This window comes from Salvelinus namaycush, chromosome 14 (genome assembly GCF_016432855.1).
Source record: "Salvelinus namaycush isolate Seneca chromosome 14, SaNama_1.0, whole genome shotgun sequence".
Lineage (NCBI taxonomy): Eukaryota > Metazoa > Chordata > Actinopteri > Salmoniformes > Salmonidae > Salvelinus > Salvelinus namaycush.
In genome coordinates, this window is record NC_052320.1 from 36,966,694 (window position 1) to 36,980,061 (window position 13,368).

General features: G+C 42.4%; 1 protein-coding gene across 1 annotated transcript in view; it reads left to right on the forward strand.

Annotated features, from left to right (window-relative positions):
• Window positions 1-13,368, forward strand: part of LOC120059477 (acid-sensing ion channel 1-like) — an 82,712-nt gene that overhangs the window by 10,274 nt on the left and 59,070 nt on the right. The gene's annotated exons all lie outside the window — the stretch shown is intronic.

A 13,368-nucleotide genomic window follows, 5' to 3' on the forward strand; every position in this document is an offset into this window, starting at 1 on the left:
CAGACCAGGTTACTGAACTGCTTGTCAAGTCTAGGAGCACTTACTACGAACATATAGCGTTTCAGGTAAGACCCAAGTGCAGACTGTGTTGATGTACCAATGTTTATTACAGCAACAGGGGCAGGCAAATGACAGGTCAAGGCAGGCAGGGGTCAATAATCCAGAGTAGTGGGGCAAAGGTACAGGACGGCAGGCAGGCTCAGGGTCAGGGTCAGGTCAGGCAGAGGTCGGTAATCCAGAGTAGGGGCAACGGTACAGGACAGCAAGCAGGCTCAAGGGCAGGCAGAGTGGTCAGGCAGGCGGACTCGGAGTCTGGACAGGCAAGGGTCAAAACCAGGAGGGCGAGAAAAAGAGAGTGGGGAAAAGCAGGAGCTGAGAAAAACACTGGTTGACTTGACAAACAAGACGAACTGGCAACAAACAAACAGAGAACACAGGTATAAATACACAGGGGATGATGGGGAAGATGGGCGACACCTGGAGGGGGGTGGAGACAATCACAAGGACAGGTGAAACAGATCAGGGTGTGACAGAACACGGAGATCAAGCCATTAAATGATTAGCTCACAAGTTACGTCAACTATCATCATCACACCAGATTCCTAAAATTCGTACATCGTCTGGGATATCATTAGACCCGAGGGGGATCAATGATGAGTTCAAGAGATTTTACCAGACTTTATATACTTCTGAAAGTAAAGCGGATATATTGAAATTGGATGATTTCTTCCAAAAGCTTCTCTCCCCTATTCTAATTGAAATGTACTATGATGCATTTGTAAATGGTGCTCTCCCACAGACTCTCACTCAGGCAACCATTTGTCTTATTCTTAAAAAAAAAAACAAAGACCCTCGTGACTGTGTATCATACCGTCCAATTAGCCTGCTAAATGTCGACTATAATATTCCAGCCCAACTTCTGGCAACGTGTCTGGAAACAGTCCTCCCATCAATTGTCAAACAGGATGTATGAAAAATAGACACTCATTCTTCAATATTCGATGATCATTTAATATTATATATAATCCCTCTGTCACTAATGCCTCTGAAGCCATTATATCCCTGGATGCGGAGAAAGCGTTTGACCGGGTGGAATGGAAATACCTTTTGTTACACTCTAAATAAATTTGGCTTTGGCTCCAAATTCATTACTTGGATAAGACTTCTGTACTCATCCCCTCAAGCCTCTGTCAGTAACACTCAATCAGGTTGCTTCCCTTTGCGCTGATCAACATGCCATGGTTGCCCTTTAAGTCCCTTACTGTTTGCCCTCGCCATAGAACCCCTTGCAATAACACTTCGCTCCAACCCCCTCATCAAAGGTATAGTCCGATACGGACACGAACAAACTGTCTTTATATGCAGATAATTTATTATTATATACATCCAACCTTTCTGTTTCTGTTCCTGCTGCCCTTGCCACTTTCACATCCTTCAGTCACTTATCAGGGTATAAACTGAACTCAGTAAAAGCAAACTGATGCCGCTTAATGTGGCTGCAAAAAAAATCCCTTTACATAACTTGACATTTAAAATTGCTCACAGTAGTTTAATTTATCTCGGGGTACGTGTCACAAACAGATTTGAAAACCTTTTTCAGGCCAACTTTGCTCCTCTTTTAACCAGTACTAAGGACGATTTGGAACGCTGGTCTTTGCTACACCTCTCCTTATTCGCAGTAATTAATTATATTAAAATGAATACTCTCCCCAAATTCTTATATTTCTATCAGTGTCTACTGTTTTTTCTTCCCAATACGTTTTTCAAAAAGATCGACCGGCCTAATTCTACCTTTTTATATGGGACAAAGAGCCCCCTAGGATATGAAAACAGCTTTTGCAGAGGCCCTAACCTCATCTATACCGGCATCACTGTCTTCCCTCGCTCACTCCTCCTTCACCAAAAATATATGTCAAAACAACATTGAATATCTGGAATCAATTTAGATGTGACTTTGGGTTTCAGACAACCTCTTCTTTGGTTCCGGTAGCCTCAAACCCAGCTTTTCCCCCATCTATGGTTGATGGTGCTTTCTCAACATGGCCTAGTCTCGGTATTAAAAGATTTTGAGATCTCTTTAACAATACATTTAGTACGTTTGAACAATTATCTGCTAAATTTGGTCTCCCCAGACATCATTTCTTTAGATTATTACCAATCCGGAGTTACGTCCACAGCACAGATCCCCGATTCCCCACCCTTCCTGGTGAAACACAGTTTGACACATTTCTTGTCCCACTTCCTACTCTGAAAGGCACCTTGTCAATAATCTATAGTCACATTTGCTCGCTACAAACCACCTCATTACACAATATGAAATCCTCATGGGAGGAGGAACTGGGTTAGGAAATATCTGATGAACTATGGGAAGGGGCACTCAAAAGGGTACATACCTCTTCTATTTGCGCTCGACTCGGCCTCATTCAATGCAAGCTCATTCATAGGGCTCACTGGATCAAAGCAAGATTATCCACAATTTACAAGGATGTGAACCCTAATTGTGTACGATGTAACCAGTCTCCTGCTAATCATGTACACATGTTTCGGTGTTGCCCATCCTTTGTTGGTTTCTGGAAAGACATCTTTAACACACTCTCAGAATTAAGTGGCACACAGATCGAACCAGATCCTTTTATTGCAATATTTGGGGTTTCCTTACCCACAATAAAACTGACCAAAATGAATAAGGATGTAATTGCCTTTCTCACTTTGTTATAACGAGACGATTCATTTTACATAGATAGAAATCCTCTGCACCCCCTTCTCATGCTCTTTGGATTAAATCTGTTTTGAATTGCATAAAGTTGGGAAAATTTAAACACACCCAATGCGGGCTCCCTTCTTTTCTTATGTTAAACGACTACGTTTCCCTGCAGTTCCAGAGTGATGTTTATTTATATTTATATATCGGTGATGTAAGAGGCCTGGTATGTGTATACACGGCATCTCAGATGTTAAGGAGGACTGTATTATCTGTGCTAGTTGACCTGTAACAACTGTATCAAAATATATATATATTTTGTCTTTGTTTTTTTGTTGTTATATTTCTGTCTCACGCTTTGTTTTGCTGTATTGTTGTCTTTGATGTATTGTTTTATATTACTACCAAATAACTTACAAGTGCAATTATTTTGTAAATGCTGGTGTTCAAAATCCAAAAAACAAAGTAAAAAAAATATATATATATGTTTTATTCTGCTTGAGGCTCCCTCAACCCCCCCCCCTCGAAGCATAATAAAGAAATAATAAAAAAATCCCCATCAAAATGTGTGTTTAAGCTAGAGATATCATGTTTTGCATGGGCTGCGTCTCAATCCACCGCATCCACCGATGTCGGCCTTCCGCATCTGCGGTGGAAGGTGGCCGAGCTACAGCAGTGTTTGTCATACACACTAATATGACCCTATATGGAAAGATGAGACTCTCCATTTTGCTCTATGAAAAATTAATGGGAGTGAATAGGGCATTTCCACATAAAAGGCATACGGGTAATTCCACTATAAATGATTATACTTTTTTTCTGAGCTTTCTTATATCATATATCTCTCACATACTTCCTTTTTATTAGATTTTTGACTGTGTTTTTCCATGTATGATTCTCTTATTAAATCCATGTCTATCTGCTAGTAGCAGTAAGGCCAAATTCAATGTTTCTTCAAATAATATTTTGAAATAATATGAATATTCTTAATCAAATAGCCAATTGATCCTTGGTATGACCATCTTAAAACAATTCCATATGTTAGCTCAGGAGAAACTCAGCTCCGGGCCCTTAGACTAGGGGCAGACACGTGCACAGACTCCAGACTTACCCTTCCAGACTCCAAAGTGTCCTTTTGGGTGGTGGTATAATTTCCCCCCTAAATTATACTTTTTTGTATACATTTGTATTCATAGTTGCTCGGAACCCACTTCCCTGTACGGGGCTCACACGCGACTGGTTGCTGTAACGGCTGTCGTCTTCCTCCTCGTCTGAGGAGGAGAAGTTTGAAGGATCGGAGGACCAATGCGCAGCGTGGTAATTGTTCATCTTATTTAATGAAAGTGAACAACTCAAAATACAAAATCAACAAAGTGAAAACCGAAACAGTTCTATCTGGTGCAGACACACAAAGACTGAAAACAACCACCCACAAAACCCAACAGAAAACAGGCTACCTAAATATGGTTCCCAATCAGGGACAACGATTGACAGCTGCCTCTGATTGAGAACCATATCAGGCCAAACACAGAAAACCAACACAGAAATAGAAAACATAGATTACCCACCCAACTCACGCCCTGACCAACTAAAACAAAGAAAATACAAAAGAACTATGGTCAGAACGTGACAGTTGCGCCTTTTCCCCAGTCTGCCCTGTATGGAGATTGCGTGCGCCCGGTATCCAAACATCCATGGCTTGAGAGATGTGCTCACCAGTTGAGTCTGTGTAGCTACCTAGTTAAAAAAATCCACAGTACTGCCACAGCAGCATATCATTTGATTAACACTTGATAACACGTGATTTAGCTTACATCATCATCAATATTTGATCTGGTTGGCTGATACACAGAGCAGAGAGAGGCAGAAAGACAGAGAAGTAAATCACAATCAGGAAAAGAAATCGAGCTAGCCAACAAGCAGATGTACATCAATCATCCACATCAAAGATCAGCTGATAGCCCACCCTCTTTTCCCAATGTCAATCATGCCTTTAAGATAAAATAGTAGTTTATCAATACCCCAGAGGGGAAATTTGATTGCACCAGCCAAAACATACATTACCAGTAAGTACACCATAAAAACACAACAAAGATACATAGACATTAAAAGCATCATCCTCAATATTTATTTAAAAAATGAAGTGTCTGTGTTAAAAAGCCTCATATCTTATGGTAAGAAGGCTCTGTGGAAGGTCAAGTTAATCTGTCTGCCATCACACTGTGATGCTCCAGGCAGGTACTGTGGAGTGTTGGCTTCTAAACTTCTACGCTTTTTGAGGTTCCTCTTACCCAGCATGGTCTCTAGTTTGTCCTGGTTGGTGCCGATGCTAGATCCAGCCTTTTTGATGATTTTGCTTAGCCTGTTTGCATCCTCCAGACACTCCAGACACTGTAAAACAGTGTCTGGTAAAACAGCATTTTTGAGCAGACATCGAAGGATCTGAGCTTCCTTCAAAAGAATAACCTTTGCTGAGCATTTTTAAAAACCATGGAGGTGTTCTCTTTCCAGTGAGGCTTATCGTCAATCCCATTTAGCTCCAGGTGGTTTTGGCTGCCCCATGCCAGAAATTCGGATATGTCCACCCTGTATAGGGAATCATCATCCTTCATGATGCAGCCTACAATGGCTGAATTGTGTGAAAACTTTTGTAGGTGACAGGTGGCTTGGGAGTGTCGGCAGTCTGCTGTGTAGAGGGTGAAGAGGAATGGTGGCGAAACCGTCCCTTGTGGGACACCTGTGTTAGTGATGATGTTGTCTGAGAGGTAGTTCATGACCCAGGTGATGGTGGAAGGATGTAACTGCATGACCTGGAGTTGGCCGGACTAGAACATGGGGCTGGATGGAGGCACTGTAACTAGCTTGCTTACAGTTTGTGATGATGACTGAGTGTGTCGTTGTTCCATTCATTTTCAGTCTTGGAGAGTACACAGCCTTTGTACTATGCTCCATTGATTTAGTTTTGATTAAATGGTGATTTTCCTGGACACTGTCTCACCAGAGGACAGTTATGGAGGATTTTCTCTTTAATACATCTTTGAAAGCCCTGTCCGGCCATCCCTCTCCTGTTCCACTCCCCTCCTGTCCACGCCGCACTCCTCAGAGAGAGAGAGAGAGAGAGAGAGAGAGAGAGAGAGAGAGAGAGAGAGAGAGAGAGAGAGAGAGAGAGAGAGAGAGAGAGAGAGAGAGAGAGAGAGAGAGAGAGAGAGAGAGAGAGAGAGAGAGAGAGAGAGAGAGAGAGAGAGAGAGAGAGAGAGAGAGAGAGAGAGAGAGAGAGAGAGAGAGAGAGAGAGAGAGAGAGAGAGAGAGAGAGAGAGAGAGAGAGAGAGAGAGAGAGCTCTCCTCAGAGACTTGGTGTTCAAAGCTGCATGTGGGAAGTAGATGTGGAATATGCGGTAGAGATGGGATGAAAGATTCATGTTCAAGGGAGACTGTGGGATACTGTATGTAATGGATGACATATGTGGGTGGCACAGTAAATGTTTGTTTTTTATTTTGCTGCCGCTAGCTGATGCTAATTCATCATATGGTTTTACTCTAAAATCTCCCACTGGGTTAAAGTCTCCTTGCCATAAATCTGCTGCGTTGGCTGATGATGGATCCTCCGCCAGTTGCCAATAGTCTTAGCTGTCTTCCATTCATTTTCAGTCTTGGAGAGTACACTGCCTTTGTACTCTGCTTACTGCCCCATTGATTTAGTTTCAATTAAATTGTGATTTTCCAGGACACTATCACATCTCGCTGGAGGACAGTTATGGAGGACAGAGAGGGAGCGAGAGAGAGAATTGAGTCAAGGGGTTAAGATATGAATGGTTCATTATTTACAATCTTTGGTCATACACTGGCATGTACAGGTGAAGCTGGAGGTGAGGTCTTTGCCAGCGCCCCGTTGATGGGCATAGCAGCGTTGATCAGTTCCCGGCACCTCATCAAACATACTAGTCGGTCACACACAAACACACACTGCAGGATCTACAAGCTCTAGATAAGTGGAAAATGTGTTTGCTTTGAAGATCTTCTGGTCTTTGATGTTTTGCAATATCCTGTGAACGCTAGCTACCATATTTATATTTTTCACAAAGAGTTGTTGATTATTTTTCCGATCAGCTGGACTTAGATCAGGTCAGCGTGTGTGGAGTAAGATTGTGTTTTCATATTGGTCTCATCGCGACAACGTCCCTTGAGATCAGGTAGGATTTCCTGATCGCATTATCCAATCATTACGATGAGTCAGATGATGTCGAGGATGAGTTTGATGAGATTCTTCATGTAATAAGCCTCAGCCATTAATTCTGAATTATATATTCCATTATGATATGCCAACCACTGGGATGGAGATGATATATTGCAGAAAGTGCCTGGGGTGATGGATGCTTGTACAATTTAACAACCAATCCAATGATGTGGAATAGTGGAAGGCCCAATTGCATCTGATTAAAAACTGATTGGTTAAAAAAAAAACACTCATTTAATTAAAAGATTAGAAAAACATCCTTCCTAGATTTGATTATGATATCGGCCTCATTCTTAGATCATTGTTTTTTTTTAAAGGGTTGTCTTTAAAGCAATAGCCCGTTGTGCATGTAGGGAGAGAAATGATTGTCCACTTGATCTACACTGAGTACTTTTTGAATCATCTACTTTCGGCTGATTCGCGTTATTCAGGTACTGTACCAATACCCCTAGCGCAGAGACCCCTAGAGGGCGGAATTCTTCCTGATGTCGTATTACCTCTAGGTGTCGACGCAGTCAGCCCAGCTGGTAATACACCCATGGACTGGCTCATGTATAAAACAACCTCCATTCAGTCTGAAATGAAGTCAAGCTCCTCCATAACTCGATTTAAGGACTCAACGGAAAATATGCAAACTTTTTCACCACCATGCTTGAGTGGCAAATGCTACTTCCTGATGTTGCGGTGTGCTTTCAGCCAGGAGTAAGCAACAGACTCACGAGGTGTGCAACATCCGTAAATTATGTATTTAACAGCCAATATTTACTTTTTAATGTGGGGCTATGACAGTCAATTGCAAATTATTCTGACATAATGTATCATACCTCACCACCACCAATGAGATGGGTGTGGTTGATGCATGTCGAATCGTAGCTTCTCAAAGTTAGGGGGCGTGGTCGACAGTGTGGACCTCATCTTTGCTCTCACATTCGACCTGGATCAATATTTGGTTTTAATGCAGACGAGAGCACTGAATTTGCTTTCAAGACAACTGGGAACTCTGAAAAATACGAGGTCAAATCATGACGTCCGTGATCTTCAGGTCGGAAAGTCGGAGCTCTAGAAAGAGGCCCGAGTTCGATTTCCAAGTTGGATGACCGTTCAATTTTTTTTTATCCCAGTTGGAGCTTGATTTTTCTTAGTTCCCAGGCATCTTGAACGCACTGAAGTCGGAAGTCGGAGATTTCACTTACCGGCATGTCAACTGAGCCAGGATCACAGTAAAATGGATTGGGAAGTAGGTCCCAACGTGCTCTTCCAAGTGTTGGAGGTGAGCAGTCATCACTCGTGTGGGACACTTACTGATGCTGTTTTCTGTTAGCAACATGCACAGCCGAAGAAAGGGGGCATGGTTCGCTTTTGTGAAAGATCTCTCCAATAAGAATTCTTTCCTCTGAATCCACTGATTCGGTCACTCATCTGTAGAATGTTTTTGTTACATAGGCAAGGAGACACATTTTATTTTCATTACCTAGAAAGTCAACCAAGTCAGTATTTTTATTTTTATTTTTTTACATCCATTGTGAATGACAACAGTTCCTCTCTCAATGTGAAAAATCTTTCCAACACTCCCCTTTGACAACCACCAAGCCTCTGTGTGAAATAGAACATTGTCATACTCTGATCCCGTATCTCCACATAGTTTCACGAACAGGCGTGGATGTGGTTTGATGTAGTTTACAATCGAAGTTACCTGCTGCAGTATGTCTCTGAGTTCTGTGCTCAGCTCTTTTGACGCCAGTTGCTCTTGCTGTATCATATGGCAGAGACAGACACATTCACAACTAGAGTGCAGAGGCCTGCCCGCCATAGATGGAGCCCCATCATTCGATCCCATGGAATCTGTTTTTTGTCAATATAGCACACTGAACATCCTCTGTGCCGTTTCATGCTCGGGAATCTTGAGACAGAACAACAAGTCCTCGTGAATAGCATCCCCCGACATGTATATCGAACAGAAGTCAAAGCATGGGCATCTCAGCCCTCGCAGCCAACGTCCATTTGGAGAGCATAAGCTGCGTAGTTTTTGATTCGTTCAGTCAAAGTTTACTCTTGATTGATAGCAATAGCATAAATCCCTCATTTAACAGTGGTATCTGACAGTCATTGATTTGAGTTTCTGTGCCTCTGCCTCCCCAATCATTGTTCTCACCATATCAACTGCAGCCGGTAATATCAAGGTCTCTGCAACAGTGTGGGGTTTCATAGCGTAGCGGGCTTAGCCATTCACCGTGGGAATGATTCAAGTGCAACGGTCAAGTGCGGCCTTTTCCCACGACGTAAGGACATTCTCTAGTTGAATTTTATCTTTCAGATTTGAATAGTGAACCACATTACAATGGTTTTGAGATACAAAAGAAGATATTATAATATATCGTTTTTATTTTATGAGTGCATTTCTATTCAGGATCCCACATGGGGTTGCGACCCCTAGTTTGGGAACCTCTCGGTTATGACACAATGACAGCGAGCTAGTGCCAGAAGCAACTAGGAAACATATTTGTCTGAGATATTCGTGTCAACAATCAAAGCAAATGTTTTGAGAAATAGGGAAAATGACGAAGTGACTGCCAAATGAATAAGCATAGATGATAAAGAGGCAGCAATTACAGAGTCATTGAGTGAATCCTCCACCCCCTTGCTGCCTCTCAACGACTGATGGATGGAGGGAATGATCAGGGATAATTGGCCTCTTTAAATATGGCTGTGGGACAAAGAGATGGAGCTGGTTCAAAAAGCCTCCCAAATGAACAGAGGGAGAGAGCTGCTGAAAAATGAGAAAAATGAGAGACAGAGAGAGATATACAGAGAGAGACAGACGGAGACAGAGAGGAATAGAAAGGGTGAGAAAACACCTCTAGGGACCTCTGCATCCTGCACTGATTGTCGGCCCCTCTTTCCTGTTTGTCAAATGCAGGCTTTGACAAGCCTACCCAGGGAACCAGGCACAGCAGCTGTTAGGTTACTGTGGGTTTCTTCTATGTTCCCTGCTGTACGCTGTGTCATGACAGCTCTGCTATTACTTCCTTCCTCTGATCACTGTCTGTCTGTCATGTCGACTCTGGCAACTTCCTTTTCCTTGCGGGGTTTGGGGATAGACGAATGCAAAGCAACAAATCGCCGGCTTCCTCACAAAAATAGCGTTTGATCTTTGCACATCGCTGCCTCATTTTAGCTGTGAAGGCAATGGAAGATAGAAAGCATCAAATTGCATCTACATTGGGCTGAAACAAAAGCACTCTGTGTGAAGACGATTAATGATTAACAAAACGAAGTCAGACATAACTTCAGCTTTGTGACCTGTGTGGGTGTTCTTTATTGGAGGCCTCTCCGACATAATCCAGGAAGAAATCAGGAATTGCCCAAGGCAACTGTCTAGGCCCCTTACTTTTTTCATTCTTTGCTAATGACATGCCACTGGCTTTGATTAAAGCCATTAAAGTGTGTCTATGTATGCGGATGACTCAACACTATGCAGGTCTGCTACTACAGCGACTGAAATGATTACAACACTTAACAAAGAGCTGCAGTTAGTTTCAGAATGGGTGGCAAGGAATAAGTTAGTCCTAATTATTTCAAAATTAATGGCATTGTTTTTGTGACAAATCATTCACTAAACCCTAAACCTCAACTAAATCTTGTAATGAATAATGTGGAAATTGAGCAAGTTAAGGTGACTAAACTGCTTGGAGAAACCTTGGATTGTAAACTGTCATGGTCAAAACATATTGATACAACAGTAGCTAAGATGGGGAGAAGTCTGTCCAAAATAAAGCGCTGATCTGCCTTCTTAACAACACTATCAACAAGGCAGGTCCTCCAGGCCCTAGTTTTATCGCACCTGGACTACTGTTCAGTCGTGTGGTCAGGTGCCACAAAGAGGGACTTGGCTCAGAACAGGGCAGTATGGCTGGCCCTTAAATGCACACGGAGAGCTAACATTAATCATATGCATGTCAATCTCTCTCTTGACTTCATCACTACTTGTTTTTGTAAGATGTGTTGACATGCTGAATGCACAGTGATGTCTGTTTAAACTACTAGCACACAGCTCAGACACCCATGCATACCCCACAAGACATGCCACCAAAGGTCCATTCACAATCCCCAAGTCCAGAACAGACTATGGGAGGCGCAAAGTACTACATAGAGCCATGGCTACATGGAACTCTATTCCACATCAGGTAGCTGATGCAAGCAGTAGAATCAGATTTAAGAAACAGATCAAAAATACACCTTATGGAACAGCGGGGACTGTGAGGAGACACACACAGGTGCAGACACATGCAAACGCACACGCACGCTAGTACACACACTCCACACACACGTACGTTGTAATATTGTTGTATGGTGGTATTATACATTTTGTATTGTAGATATGTACTGGTGTAATAATGTTATATGATGTGCTGTTTTATCTTTTGTTTTTTTGTGTGATGTAAGTGCCGTAATGTGTTTGGATACCAGGAAGAGTAGCTGCTGCCTTTGCATTAGCTAATGGGGATCACTAATAAATGCAAGTACAAATACCCTCAGGCCCTCGTGTGGTGTGTATCCAACCATTCTCCCGCTTTCTTTTTCTCTCTTTTCTCTTCCTTTCAACAATTTCCCTCATTGCTCCTTCATTTTGACCACTACGTCTCCTTCGCACCACCCCCATGGGCATGACAATTCTCATTATCTTTTCATGCTGCACTCTCTCTATCCACTCCTTTGCCCTTTCCCTATTTCTCCCGTTCCCCCGGAATCCCTCTTCATCCCTTTTCTGTGAGTGTCAGGTTTTCTAAAAAAAGACAAGAGAAGTGAGGCGGAAATTTAAGGAGCATGTGAAATCACTTAAAGGGCAGCGTTGAAGTTGATCCCTCATGCCGTTGTGATGAGGCATGCATGCTGTACCAAATGAGTTTCATTCCCTCTGCTGAATACAATGTATTTAGTGCTGACCATCTCAGAAGTTGGATCAATGGTAGATAACCACTCTACCTAAAGCAGTGGGTGAATACTCGTAAAGCTTATGAAGAAGAGTGATGCAGTAATGTTATAGGCTAGCCAATGCCCAGTTGTCAGCACTGGACCTTCCAAATAGAGCAGGAGACTGGAGGTGATGGGAGAGTGCATTGTAGAATAATAGTGAAGACATTAAAACGATGAAATAACAAATATGGAATCATATAGTAACCAAAAAAGTGTTAAACAAATCAAAATAGATTTTAGATTTTAGATTCTTCAAAGTAGCCACCCTTTGCCTTGATGACAGCTTTGCACACTCTTGGCATTCTCTCAACCAACTTCACCTGGAATGCTTTTACAACAGTCTTTAAGGAGTTCCCACATATGCTGAGCACTTGTTGGCTGCTTTTCCTTCACTCTGCGGTCCAACTCATCCCAAACCATCTCAATTGGGTTGAGGCCAGGTCATCTGATGCGCAGCACTCCATCACTTTCCTTCTTGGTCAAATAGCCTTTACATAGCCTGCAGGTGTGTTGGGTCAATGTCCTGTTGAAAACCAAATGATAGTCCCACTAAGCGCAAACCAGATGGGATGGCATATCGCTGCAGAATGCTGTGATAGCCATGCTGGTAAACTGTGCCTTGAATTCTAAATAAATCACTGACAGTGTCACCAGCAAAGCACCATCACACCTCCTCCTCCATGCTTCACGGTGCGAACCACACATGCGGAGATCATCCATTCACCTACTCTGCGTCTCACAAAGACACAGCGGTTGGAAACAAAAATCTCAAATTTGGACTCATCAGACCAAAGGACAGATTTCCACCGGTCTAATGTATATTGCTCGTGATTCTTGGCCCAAACAAGTCTCTTCCTATTATTTGTGTCCTTTTAGTAGTGGTTTCTTTGCATCAATTCAACCATGAAGGCCTGATTCACGCAGTCTCTGAACAGTTGATGTTGAGTTGTGTCTGTTACTTGAACTCTGTGAAGCATTTATTTGGGCTGCAATTTCTGAGGCTGGTAACTCTACTGAACTTATCCTCTGCAGCAGAGGTAACTCTGGGTCTTCCTTTCCTGAGGCGGTCCTCATGAGAGCCAGTTTCATCATTGCGCTTGATGGGTTTTGCGACTGCACTTGAAGAAACTTTCAAAGTCCTTCATATATTAAAGTAATGATGGACTGTCATTTCTCTTTGCTTATTTGAGCTGTTCTTGCCGTAATATGGACTTGGTCTTTTACCAAATAGGGCTATCTTCTGTATGCCACCTTGTAACAACACAACTGATTGGCTCAAACATATTAAGAAGGAAAGAAATTCCACAAATGAACTTTTAACAAGACACACCTGTTAATTGAAATGCATTCCAGGTGACTACCTCATGAAGCTGGTTGAGTGAATGCCAAAAGTGTGCAAAGCTGTCATGAAGGCAAAGGGATGCTACTTTGAAGAATCTCAAATATAAAATATATATTT